Raw genomic sequence first — 13,258 nt, forward strand, 5'->3', positions numbered from 1 at the left:
TAATTTTGTAGTGAGCCTTGACCATGTTTCCTGGGGAATTTTAATTGGAAAAGGAAAGGAACAAGCATTGTGTGTGAATCTGTGCACATCAGTTGATGAATAATGACATTCATCTGTGTTCTGTGCAGGTAAGAAAGATCTGTGTTGATGTTTGTTATGAAAACATTCCTGGTGTTTGAGGGGCTGGATCCCCCAGAACAGGCTGAGCAGTGTGAAGCAGAGCAGTGAAACTTGGCTGAGTGCAGGGTGTTGGAGGCACCAATGTGCTTTAATAAGGCCATTTCCCTTTTCACTTGATCTGTGCTGCTTTCTCACTCTGCCTGCTCTCCACTTCCTCAGGTTGGGGGGGCTGTTATTTTTAAACAAGTTGGTTTTTTCCTTTCTCACAAGCTCTGTCAAAATGGGACTTAACTGTAGTCATAGTTGGCTTAGCAAAACTCTTCAGTTATGCTAAAAGCTCTGAAATAATGTCAAGAGGCAGTTTTTTCTGCTCTGCTTTTCCTCTTCTTTTCTCCTGAATAATTCTGTAAATTAGTGTGGGAGCCAGACTGTGGCTTGAAAATATTTCAGGCAGTTTTAACCATAAACGATGGCACAAAGCTCTGATCTCTTCCTGGCCTATGGATTTATCAAGGGTTGTGCCAGTGCACAGCTCAACTCTGCCATTAAAACTGCCCCTGGGAAGTCACAAAGGCTGAGCAGCTGCACCACCACCCCTCTGTGCACAAAGATTTTGTAAATGGGGTAGTTGGAATATTTTTGTTGCAAGGCATGGCAGACCATGGCTCGATCCCCCAAAGCCTCACTCACCACATGGTACCACTGTGCCCAGAGCAGCTGTGGCTCTCTGGCAGTGCCCAAGGCCAGGCTGGACAGGGCTTGGAGCACCCTGGGATAGTGCAAGGTGTCCCTGCCATGGCAGGGGTGGGACTGAATGAGCTTTAGGGTCCCTTCCAACCCATTCTGGGATTTGATGATTCCATACTCTGTGACATGGGATACCTGCATGTCAAACCTGCTTGCTGACAGCTCTGAATCAAATCTAATAATTTTAAGGCATTCCATGTCATGATGTGCTGTTCTGTTGTTTTTTTTAACTCCCCACTGTGCTTTCATCTATAATTTCTCAGCAACACCCCTTATTTTTAAAGGGGCTTTTGTTTATTTGTGAGGTGTGTGTGTGTGTGTGTGTGTGTGTGTGTGTGTGTGTGTGTGTGTGTGTTGGGAGCAGCTGACTGCAGGACAAATCCAGCTGAGGATGGAGCAGCATTGCAAAGTCCTGACTGTCTAACTCCTTCAGTAGTTACATTTGCAAAAGCAGAAAGCAGAAGAAGCTACAAGCTGCACTAATAACATTCTCTGGGTTGCTTTGCCTTCCCAGTTCTTGTGTCTGAAATAACTTTTGGAGCATAGGGTGAATTTCAGGATTCAGTTTGTGACAGGCACATGGATAGACCCTTTCTTCTGTGGTTTCAAGTGCTTGGGCTTCTTAGCTGGGTTTAAAAGATACTCATTATCTGCTTCCTCTGCTCCATGGCAAGCAGACAAACTCCTCAGGAGAGGGGAATGCATCTCTTTCACTTGCTTAATTAAAAAAAAAATGCTTAGAATTGTCTGGCAAAAAAAAAAATTAGAACAGAAAATGAGACTCATGTGATTATTTTATTATTTTCAATCAAACATTCAGAAACAGCAAAAGACATTGCAGTGCTGTTCAGTGGATTGGAGAGCAGAGACCCCTGTGCAGGTGCAGAAGGTCCCAGGTGCAGAGGAGTCACATCTTGGTCACTCGGGTTTCATTCCTAAAAGAAAGGCAGTTCCTAAGAAGGATTAAAGATTTTCCTTTACAGGAAACAAAGTGCAGATGGGGAAAAGGTGTGTCATTGTACTGCAGGTAGTAAAATACCTCCTCAGAGCAGTAATTTGAAAGGTAAAACCCAAGCCTGAAGCTGAGGCAGCTCTGTGTTATTGAGGATGCAGCTGTTACATTCCTGCTCTGATTAGCAAAAACAGGATTGGGCAACTCCTGGCCTGAGTTTGAAACTGGGCACCAGCAAAGTGTGTGAATGGGGGGTCACCAGCCTTGAAGGAGCCTTCCTAGCCAAGCCTGGCCTACAGTAAAAAGAAATAAATTACATGGGGAGCATGCAACACATCCTGGCAGCTTTGGGCAGCTCAGCATTACTGCTCTGAAGTTCTAGATGCTGCTTGGAATTGTATGTGCATTTTGCATGTTAATTTGGAATAGCATTGCTTCTGCTGTATTCATCTGTGTTGGGATTTTCCCAGCTTTAATCAATGGGTTTGGTAGGAGGAATGTTCTCAAAATGGTGAGTTGGTACCAGGGAAAAGGGTTTGCACTTGGAATTTTTCAGAGAGAAGTGGATTTAGGAGTCGTGCTTGGCTGCTGAGGTAAACCTGGTGTGATAGTGTGCTCATTGTCCAGGCCAAACAAGTCCAGCAGTGAATACCAAGTGTACAGAGAAGCTGGAGAACAGGATCACTGGGAGATGTGAGTCAGCAAACGATTTTGAAAATAACACAGAGGAGAAAGCGTGAGCACCTAAAGAAAGGAGTTTTGCCCTCCTGCTCATCAAGATATCTGCAGATAGAGAGGCAAATTCCTCCCTAATCCTTCTGACCCTGAGGTTGCTCACCTTTAGCTGCCAAGCCCACATTTTTAAGTGGGTGACAGCAATTACTGGGATTGATGAACTGGTGTTAATGGGGCTCAAGGTCAAACAGCACAATGGCAGAACAAATCCCACAAACCGCACTGGCACTAGGAGAAAGCTTGGCTGAGGCTTCCTGCCCTCCTGGTTCTTGTTCCTGCTCCAGTGCTGGCTGAAGCTGGGCAGGGAAGGCAGTGCTGGAGTCAGGTCAAGTCCCAGGGTCTCTGTGCTGTGCCCTGGGCTGGAGCCTGACTGCAGCTGGGTCACTGGGAAATGATCCCATCATTTGGCTTTGCTTTCAAACAGCAGAACTCCCAGAGAGTTTTTAATTGGGTTTGTTTTCAGTGATCTGATCATTGATTCAGCTCAATGCCAGCCAGCCCCTCGGACTGGGAGGGGACAGTGCTCCTGTGATGACATTATCAGGGACACTGGTGTGAGGTGCGGTCCCTGGGCGGTGGGGCCCGGCCTGTGTCACATCTGCAAGCTGGGACGTGCTTCCCCCAGAGCACTCGGCCCTGCCCGGTGTGTCTCCCTTCCTCCTGCACATGCTGAGACACATCTTCATTGTGGCCTCGGGGATTTGCAGCGGGAGCAGGGACTGAGGGACAGGGATGGTGGCGCCGATGTGCCCCTGAGCTCCGCAGTCCCGGTGGGACTGGGTTGTGGCCCTCAGCACAGTGTCCTCTGTAATTTTTGTGACATGAAGGAGCAAGGAAGGAGAAAGTGGTTGAAGGTGAGTGCAGCTTTCCTGGCCCGTGTGTTTTCCTGGAGGTGCTCCCAGGCTGAGGGGATGGCACCGGGCCCATCCCCATGGTGGAGACTCTGGAGCAGCCATTGCTTACGTGGGGCAAAGGCAGCGCTCAGACCTTCACAGAACCCCAGGATGGGTCACGCTGGAAGGGCCCTCAGCAGGGTCATCCCAGAGTACAGAGCACAGCATTGTGTCCATGGTTCTGGATTAACTCCAGTGAGGGACAGCACAGAACACAGCATTGTGTCCATGGTTCTGGATTAACTCCAGTGAGGGACACTCCACACCCTCTCTGGACAATCTGTTCAGTGCTTGATGACTGCACAGGGAAATTTCCCCTCGCGTTCAGCTGGAACTGCCCGTTCCTCTTGTCCTGTTGCTGGGCACCAACGAGCACAGCCTGATTCATCTTCTCAGCCACCTCCCTTCTAGATTTTTATACCTGGTGTTGTTTTACATGCATATTTTAGACCTTCCACAGACGAGCAGCTGTGTGCTGCTCCCCATCCCTCCCTGCCCACCCAGCGCCCTTTGCCCGGCCCCGGGAGGGGAGGCGGGAGGGACACGAGGGTCCCGCGGCGGTGCCGGCCCGGGGGCAGCGCCGGGGCGGCTGCGAGAGCCGGGGAGGGAGGGAGGGAGGGAAGGAGGAGGGAAGGAAGGAAGGAGGCACCTGCGGAGGAGGAGCCGGGGAGGGGCTTGGCAGAGCCGCAGAGGCTGCGAGCGGCCGGCGCATCCCGCGGATCCCGGCGGAGCCGAGCCAGCCCGGCGCGGAGCGGGCGCGGGGACCCGGCCGGGAGCAGGGCCAGGTGAGGCAGCGATAGCCCGGGTCACCCGGCCGGGGCTCGGAGAGGGGGCCGAGGTGTCTGCACCACTTGTTGCTTAGTAACTTGTCAGATACTTTTTGTGGGGAATGAGTGGCTTTGGATGAGGATTCTTCTTTCCCAGTGGTGATGGTGCCTCGGGAAACAGGCTCTTGGTACATACTTTTCATTGGATATTGGGAAGAAATTCCTCCCTGTGAGGGTGGGCAGGCCTTGGCACAGGGTGCCCAGAGCAGCTGTGGCTGCCCCATGATCCCGGGCAGTGTCTAAGTCCAGGGGTTGGACGGGGCTTGGAGCAGCCTGGGACAGTGGAAGGTGTCCCTGCCATGGCAGGGGTGGCACTGGATGGGCTTTAAAGTCCCTTCAAAGCCAAACCATTCCATGATTTGATGGTACTGAACACCCCCTGGTTGGCCCAGGGGTGCTGGGCTGTGCTGGGGTGTCCTGCCCAGGACACTGCCTGGAGTAAGGCAGGGGTGTGATGCCGTCGGGGTGCTCAGATGCCTCCCTGCCTGGGATCATGTTTTCAGCCAGGTGAAAACATACCTGCTGTCAGTAATTTCTCTCTCATTCCCAGCTGCTGGTTACAGACCTGTGCTTCTGCAGTGGGAAAGGATCCTGGGGATCCATGCCCTTGGGCAGCTTCCCTGGCTTGGTGACCAAATACCGATTAAATTTACATACTTACCCCTCTCCCCCTCCTTGTTAATTGTTTTACTTTTGTTTCCCTCTTACTAATCCCTGCCTTGAGGTTTCTGTTCCACTTTGCTCCACACTGGGTCCGTAGTTGTAAATTGTTTTATTGGATTTGTTCTCGGGTCATGGGTGTGTAGCAAACCGGAGCTGTTAAAGGGAGCCTCTTTCATGTCCGGGATGATTTGTGTGAGGATTCCCACCCAGATCCCAGCAGAGAAGGAATTCCAGCCTGCACACCCCCTCCACCCCAGCCGTGATCCTGGGGCTGCAGGGCTGGAGTTCAGTGCCTCCCTCTCAGATTTATACCTCCCTCCCAAAGAGGCAGCTGACAGAGGGGAATGTCTACAATTTAAATTTCAATAGATTTTTGCATATCACTTTATCCTTTTGTCTTCCTTCCCTTCCCAGACTGGCACATCCCTAAGCATTACTATTATTGATGCTGTTGGTCAGGAGAAAGGGGCTTCCTATTAAAACTGCCAGCCCATTGTTTGCTGGAGCCCTGCGGCAGGGAATGCACACTCTAGAAAATAAAATTCCCAGGGAGAGACGTTACTGTGATCACAGGAGACACTTTGCAAGTAGCCATGGCTCGTCTGTTCATATTTGTTCAGAAAACCTCCTAAAAGCCAGAGCCCATTTTAAGGACTAAATGCCCTGCAGGATCTGATTATTTGTGACAGAGAAGACAGGAGGCCTTCCCTTTGCACTCTTCCCTGGCCTCCTTTGTTCTGGGTAACACACAGGCATGATAAAAGAGGCTCATTTGAAATCAAAGCCCTGCACTGGGAAGTGAAAGGAAAAGAATATAAAGCAGGCAAAACAATACATTGTCTCCATTCCTAAGTTGAAAAGCAGATTTAATTCACCTCAAATCCCCAAACTTTTAGGTCCAGTTTTCACTTTCAGTGAAGTTTTTTACACTTCTTTAGCTGTGTAAGGAAGATGTATGTGAAAATTTAATGTTTATCCCCTTTTAGCTATTGTATCCTTCTTGTGCTGTATAGGGTGACTGTAATGTGAATGAAAATTGTGGTCATGGTCTTCAGGATTCTTTTTGTTTCCACTCCAGGTGAGTGGAAACTTTACTTCCAAAGGCAGAATCATCTCAGGGGTTAATTGAAAGAATGAACAGTTTAGGAAGTCAGGCCTGTAAGCAGGAGAAGAACCAGAGCAGTATGGATCTGGGGAGGGTAGGTCACGGCAGCTTGGAACTGGTCTAGGCTGCAAACACTTGCCCTCAGGCCCGTGCAAATGAGAGAGGCAGCCTTTGGGAAGGGGCTGGGAGAGCAGCAGAGATGTTGCTGCCACACTGGGACAGTGTACCCAAGGCAAAGGCTGTGCCATGGGCACCAGGAGCAGCGAGGCAGTGTGCCCTGACCCGGGCCTCCTCCTGTTCCCAGAGGGATCGCTCATGCCCCTTCACCATGAATCCAAAGGGTTTGTTCCTTCCCAAGGCCTTGCATAAGAGCAAACACCCTCTCGCTGTGGGATTGGGCTCCATCTGCCAAGCTCCTCATTGCTGCACTTGTGTTGTTGTTGATTCCTGGCAGATCCTTTCCCACCGGCGCGGGCTGGGGGCGCGCGGTGCCGCCGTCACTGCGGTGATCCCGGCCCGGCTGTGCCACACTCGGGCTGGGGTGGCCTGGGAAGGCTCCAGGCTGCCTGCCTGTGCCAGAGTGCTTGGTGTGATGCAGGGTCAGCCTGGCTTTCTGGCAGGTTTTTGGAAGATGTCCTGCAGTGCTGCTGCCAGTTGCAGGGATTGCGTGGGCGAGGCTCAGCCGAGCTGCAGTTCCACGGGGCTGTTGGGAAGTGTTTAATCAGGGAAGGAGCTGCATGGAGCACAGCTGGGCTCTGAACTAGGCACAGCAAAGGCACTTTGCCTTCAAGGAGTGCGAGTTTGGAACAGTCAGCTCTTGTCTTCTCTGAGGCCGTGGCTGCTGAAGCCAGGAGAAGAAATGTTTGGTTTAGGTTGTCCTAAAGGGAGGTTGGGGTTGTCCATTAGGCAGTTCCAGCTGTATGGATAAGCAGCAGCTCCAGTCAGCTCCAGCAGGAAGTGTGTGGCATTGCCATCACTGTCTCTCTGTGGATCGCATTCCTGTTGGTGATGACTGGTGAGTTGGAGAAGCTTCTGGCAGACGTGGCCCTGTTCTGGTGTCACCTAATGCCAAAGTGACATCTTGCCTCTTGAATGTTTTTCCATTTCTCCCTGAGCTGCAAGTGTCTGCAGAGTTACCCAGCACAGGTTGCTGGTTGTTGGTGTTCATGACCTCACCCTTAATGCTGCTGCTCCAGCTGAGGTTCCAGAAATTCCTTTAACTAAAACCACCTTTCATGGGCCACACAGCATAACCTTTGGGGTCATTCTGAAATTGGGTTTCTTTTCAAACCATGCAAATTGTGTATCAGAGATACCCTCAGGTAACAGTGTCACAGCCTCTTCAGTGGGAATATAGGGTTGCACATTTTGGTGTCAGATCTCAAATCTTTGGGTGTGGTGGGAGCTTGGGCATGTGAAATCAAACGATCCTGACATGCCAGAGTGGATGTGGGTAGGAGGCTGACACCATCTCCCTGATGGGCAGATCTGGTATTCAGTTCTGCCTGTGATGGTTACCTGAGTCAGAGCAGCCTTTCTAAAGGATCCTCAGGCTCCAGGGTAGGCGAGATAAGCAAAAGGATGGCATTTAGCTCTGCTGCTAGAGCAGAGATTTAGCTAGAATGAAAGAGAAAAAAGGTATTTCAGGTGTCTCTCTGGATATTTTTTTTCCTAGCTCCATGTTTCCCAATTTGCCCCCTTGTCTCCCAGTTTTGGTGCTGGCCCTGTGACCTCTTAGTGTCACCTGAGCTGCTGACCCTTCTGCCACGTGTGCTTAATCTCTATCAGTTTGTTTTCAGCTCCCACTCCTTTTCCAGACTGAGCCTCTAATAACTGGTTTCCTTTGCACTACAGCCCCATCCATCATTATTTCCTCCCCCAGTCACCTGTCCTAGCCTGTCCCTGCTGCATCATCACTGGGACTCTGTTAGTCAGCACTGTTGTTTTTTTCCAAAATACTATTTAAACTTGTTGATAGAATTAATAGATTGACCTTTCCAGCCCTTGAACCTTTGAAACCTCTCTCATGTCTCCATTAGCCTTCAGCTGCTTAAATAACTGATTTATATCTCCTGGCCATGTCCCACTGCCCCGGGGCAGGTGTGCCGTCCTTCAGGGATTCATTTGAAGATGTCCTGGGTCTGTTTGTTCAGGAGGTCAGGTATCATCTTAGTGCTCCCTTATGGTCTTAGATTCTGTGCAAAGATCAGTCATGTCTTAAGGCTGGAAATTAGCACAGATTTCTTGGTATCAGACATATGTGATAGACTTTTGCATCAGACTAACCTCGTGGTTATCATTCCTAAGCCATTACAAACACTCAAAACATGTGGCAGAAGAGCAGGGAGGGAGGTTTTGCTGTTGTACATTAGCTCCTGTTCATGTCTGTGATTTCTCATGGCCATAAAGAAACTTCTCCAGGCAGTTCACACTGTGGATGATCCTCATGCATGTCACCACAGCCATGTGATTGCAGTTCAATGACAGCAGCCACCATGCTGGTACCTTCTGGATTTGCAGTGTGCTGTCTCTGGCAGAGGAGTGACCAGAGCCAGATGCAGCAGAGGCTGAAGGAATTGTGGAATTGTGAGTTGCCAGGCTGGTGGATCTCTGCTGCCAGATGTTCCTGTGCTGACCAGGAGGAGCCAGCCTGAGCTGAGGGCTGCTGTGGGCACGAATGGGGAGGAGCTGGAGTTGAGCTGTGGTCATTGCACAGACACTGCCCAAAGGATGGCTGCAGGAGCCTGGGCAGATGCAAGAGATGCAGCTTCCTTATTACCAGGCTTTATAAATAGACAGCACCAGCTCTTATCAATGACCTACTTTACTCTCCATATGTGTGGGGCTCTCCTGGTAGTTGGAAATTTGTCCTTATTCTTAGCTGGTTCTTGTCTTAGCTAATTTCAGTGGTTCTTATCAAATTACAGTGAAATTAATCACCTTTAACATATTGCTTCACTTCAGAGCCCAGCCTTAACTGATGGCAGCCTAGCACGAGAGAAATGCTGCAGCATCAGAAAACACAATTTATTTTGCTCTTGTTTATGGCAAACCAGTCAGTACATATTTATGAAAGTTATTGGAGATAGATATTTTTAGACTCTCATATCTATGGAATTTTAAATTATCTCTTGAAAATCTTTATGCCTGCTGAGGGAGCCCAGTATAGAGATTAGTGAGGTTATTGCTGTGTTGGTTGGTCCTTCTTCAAAGCCAGCATCCTGTTCAAGGACTTAGGGATGGTGCTTGGTGCTGCGTGGTTCCACATTCTGCCTGGGGGTTTTAGGGCTGTGTAAATGAGCTTCCAAAATAGAATGTGCTGTGGCAGGAGGGAAGGAGGAAAATGTCTTGTTGCTAAGGAACATGACAGAGAACTGGGAGATGTGACTCAGTTCTTGGCTTGGCATCCCTTCTCAGTGAGATGTGGGTCTGCAGAGTGGGTTTTTCTGAGTGCAAGGGGATGGATATTGTGTATTGGCTGATGTTTTCAGGAGGGGTCGGGGTGATGGCTGCTGTGTGGGGACCCAGCTGGCCTTGCTCTGCTCCCACCCTTCAGTGTGATCCCAAGTGTGCAGAATCAGGAGCACAGAAAATGTGTGGCAAAAACAACCCCAGCTTCTCATCTCCTGATTCCTGGTGCTGCTCTTTTTTCAGAAGAGTCTGTTGCTTCTCCTTCTCTCCCTGCAGCAGTTTAATTTTAGAATAGAATGGCTCTGGAGGGACTAATAGCCTAGAAAAATTTTTGCCTGGTTTGCTGTAAATCTCCTTTAAGAGGGGATGGATTTCACTTTTGTTTTGTAATGCTTTTCTTTATGACATTCCCACACCTTTGTCCATCTTTGATTTTGTGCCTGCCAGTGCAGTTTGGGGATTGCTGTGGAGCTCTGCAGCCACGTGTTGTTGTTGCTCTGGTCTGAGCACCAGGCTCTCCTCTCAGCAGGGGCCAGCTGGGTGCTGTGACCTGTAAAATTCCTGGCAATAGCAGAAACAAACAGGCTGCCCATGTGCTGGGAATGTGGGTCAGCAAATACCCTCCAAGATTATTCTCTTGGAGTCCAAGTTTGCTAACCCTGCATCAGAAAACGTGGTGCTATTACCCTGGGAAGGGGGTTTTGTCAAACCCCAAATATTAGTGCTACCAGCAGGGAGTGGGACAGGTGCTCTTTGTGAAACAGGGGCTTGTTCTCTCTTGGCAGGGGCTGATGAGGCTGCAGGGAACAGGCAGGGATTTTGGGAGGGTGTCCTGGAGGAAGTTGCCATTGCCCTGGATGGGGCCTGGAGCCACCTGGTCCGGTGGGAGGTGTCCCTGCCCATGGCAGGAGTTTGGGACAAGATGAGCTTTTCCACCCCAGACCACTCTGGGATTCTGTGTTTAGCATCTGTTGCTGGGTAACCTTTGCCTGGATGTCCCCTGGCCTTTGGGAAGGGGCAGGATGAGGCAGCTGAGAGATGCTGTCCTGCTGTAGGCTTGGCTGGGCTGTGTTTTGTTCTCAAGCCGTTGTCCCACGGGGCTTTTCTTGCTGTGCAGAACAAATCTGGGGACACAGTAGGGCTGCATTTATTTGTTTGTTAAAGGGGTTTTTCCTGTTGGGTCTCTATGATCCAAAGCCAAGGAATCAGAAGGAGACAGTGCTCTTTGCCATCCTACCTTTCCTTCTGTTGGCAGCACTTTGGGCAATTCTGATTAAATATTGGTCTTGGGAAGGATTGTGTGGCCAGACATCACTTGTGGTCTTGTTGGCCTGTGCTGTGAATCCCAAATAACTGCGCCCTAATGAATGCATGGGGCACAGGAGGGATCAGGGCCAGGGAGAGCAGGTTGGTTCTGGGCTGTCTCACCTGGGCTGGCCCAACTCTGCCCCTAAGAGCATCAGGAACAGCAGATTATTCTTAATCCAGGTCACAGCAGTGCCTCAGCTCAGCCTCAGGGAAAGGTGTGGGGACACCCAGCAGTGCCACCATGAGCTGAGCTCATGGTGTGGGGACACCCAGCAGTGCCACCATAGGCTGAGCTCATGGTGTGGGGACACCCAGCAGTGGCACCATGGGCTGAGCTCAGAGGAAGGCTCAGGAGTCCTCAGCAAATGCCAAGGGATGGATCCCTGTGGGCTTCCAGGGGGGTGAGTTGTCCTGACCAAGAGCACGAAGCTGATGAGAAGCTGGTGGCTGACACAGCTCTTCAGTAAAGCTGCAGAAAGCATGTCCTGAGGGTGAAGGAGCCCTGGTTTTAATGAAGAGGTTGTTATTTCATAGCTTTTACCAGTGTCAGGGGGATTTGGGGCCTCGCTTGCACCACAAATGCTGGTGGTGAAACAGCAACAGCGCTGCCTGATCCATAAATGTCCCTGGGGGAGGTACTGGGCAGCTTCCCAAAGCCACAATGAACTACCTGGCACAAGGAATCCTTTTCCTTCCCCTCCTCCCCACCATGCAAAGGCTTTGGCCAGCACAGTTATGACAGCAAAGGGAAGGGAGATTTTTGTATGCTCCTAATTGATGTATTTGTGACAGCAAAACTTCAGAAGTGGTCCAGACTCAGGTGGGGTTTTTCAATTGGGTTTCATTTGAGGGCTTTTTGCAGCCAGGCACTCTCCACTGGATGGAGAATTTATCTTTGCTTCTTCAGGCCAGGGTATTAAGCCAAATCTGCCTTTCTGAGGAAAGCAGCCCTTGCTCCTTCTAGGAAAGTCTCCATTTCTTGGTAAACATTGTGTTTTGTAGTGGTTAGGTCTGAGGTGGAAAATAATATGGATAAATGTTGGAATTTTTGTTTAGTTTGGTTTGGCTTTCAGTTGGTAACTTAAAGCACAGCAAGCATTTGAAATTTTCTGTTACTAATGCTGGTTCCCAAATTTATTTCTGTGAACACTTTGTGTGGAGACTCAAGCTGTGGGTGGATCAGCTCTATCATGTCCCTGCTTTATTGGAGGGACAGTAATAGTAGGAAAGGGTTAATTGTTTTATCCACATCTGCTTGGTTTGTAACACTTGAAGATTGATTTCAGGTCTAAACCCTGTGCCTCGATTCCCTGGTTCTCCTGCAGTCACCAGTTCTGGGTGCAGAGCAGGTACTGGTGCTGCAGCAAGAGCACTGCTGCCTGCTGCTGTCACTGTCACCTGTGGGGCAGTGAGGCCCTGCATGGGTGTTTGGAGCAGAAAACACAGATCCTGCAACATTCCTGGCAGCTTTTGGCACTGGTGCTTGTCCAGAGCCTGGTGTGCTGTGCTGTGCTCGCCTAGAGCAGGATGCAGCAGGAGCGAATCCCTGGGGATGCTCTGGTGCTTCGGGGTCAGCAATGCCTGAGGGTGAGGGGATCCCACCTTTGCTGCTGCTGCAGGGGGAGCAGAGCTCATCCCTCTCACACACCTACCTGCTTTCCTTCTCCTTAATAACCTGTCAGCAGGGAGATGACTGCTTGGATTTTCTTGCCATTCTCTTGTTCTCCCCCACCCTGCAGAAGCCTGAGTGAATCATTCCTGCGTGGGTACAGCCCTGGGAGCTGGGCTCAGCCTCAGAGAGGCTTGCAGAGCAGGCAGTGATGCAGAGCAGCCTTGTTACAGACCAAGGAGCCGTGCTAACACTTCCACAGGCTGGGGACAAGGGAATTTCTGGTGGCTGAACCTGCCCTCGCAAGAGTCCTGGGCTGCTGCAGCACTTCTGTGTGGCAGGGAGTTTGTGGGAGTCTGCTTAATGGTGCAGAAAGCAGGACAATTATTCTAACCTGCACTGAGTGCCTTAAAGGCAGAACAGATTTACTATGTTTTAAAAACTCTGCTCACTTTTCTGGTCAATGATGCCAATACCAAGCCAAGTACATCTCTGGACCATGGAAGTGCACCCTTTGCAGTTTTTGTTCTGGTTTTAGTGCTGAGTTGACACCCAAAAGTCGCTTGTTGATCTGCATTAGTAGTAGAATTTCTTCAGGACTAGAATTGGATGCATTTTTCTCCACTTAAAATCCATTCTGTGATGGGCTTATTTTTCATTAAGTCAAGCAAGGTACATAGTACTCAGAGTGTGAAATGATTCAAGTGAATAAACACATATTAATGATTGCTTTATTTGGATTAGTAGGTGCTCTGTTTGCCTGCTGTAAAAGCATCTGTCTCAGGTCTCTCACCTCCAGTGGTGTTACCACAGCAGCCCGAGGGTGCTAACCTTGGAAATTCCACACTAATCAGGATGAGCCTGTCTCCCTTTATCCTTGAGCTGGGC

General features: G+C 49.9%; 1 protein-coding gene across 2 annotated transcripts in view; it reads left to right on the forward strand.

Moving 5' to 3' along the window:
• The window catches only part of ARHGAP32 (Rho GTPase activating protein 32), a 153,132-nt gene that overhangs the window by 98,619 nt on the left and 41,255 nt on the right, over positions 1–13,258 (forward strand). The window contains exon 1 of one of the 2 annotated variants that reach the window (XM_059488374.1): positions 4,121–4,232. The exons of the other annotated variant lie outside the window; for it this stretch is intronic. The gene's annotated coding sequence lies outside the window, so the exon portion shown is untranslated. Of the gene's footprint in view, positions 1–4,120; positions 4,233–13,258 lie in introns of those variants that run through there. 2 annotated transcript variants of the gene reach the window in all.

The sequence above is a fragment of the Ammospiza nelsoni genome, chromosome 24 (assembly GCF_027579445.1).
Source record: "Ammospiza nelsoni isolate bAmmNel1 chromosome 24, bAmmNel1.pri, whole genome shotgun sequence".
NCBI classification, from domain to species: Eukaryota; Metazoa; Chordata; class Aves; order Passeriformes; family Passerellidae; genus Ammospiza; species Ammospiza nelsoni.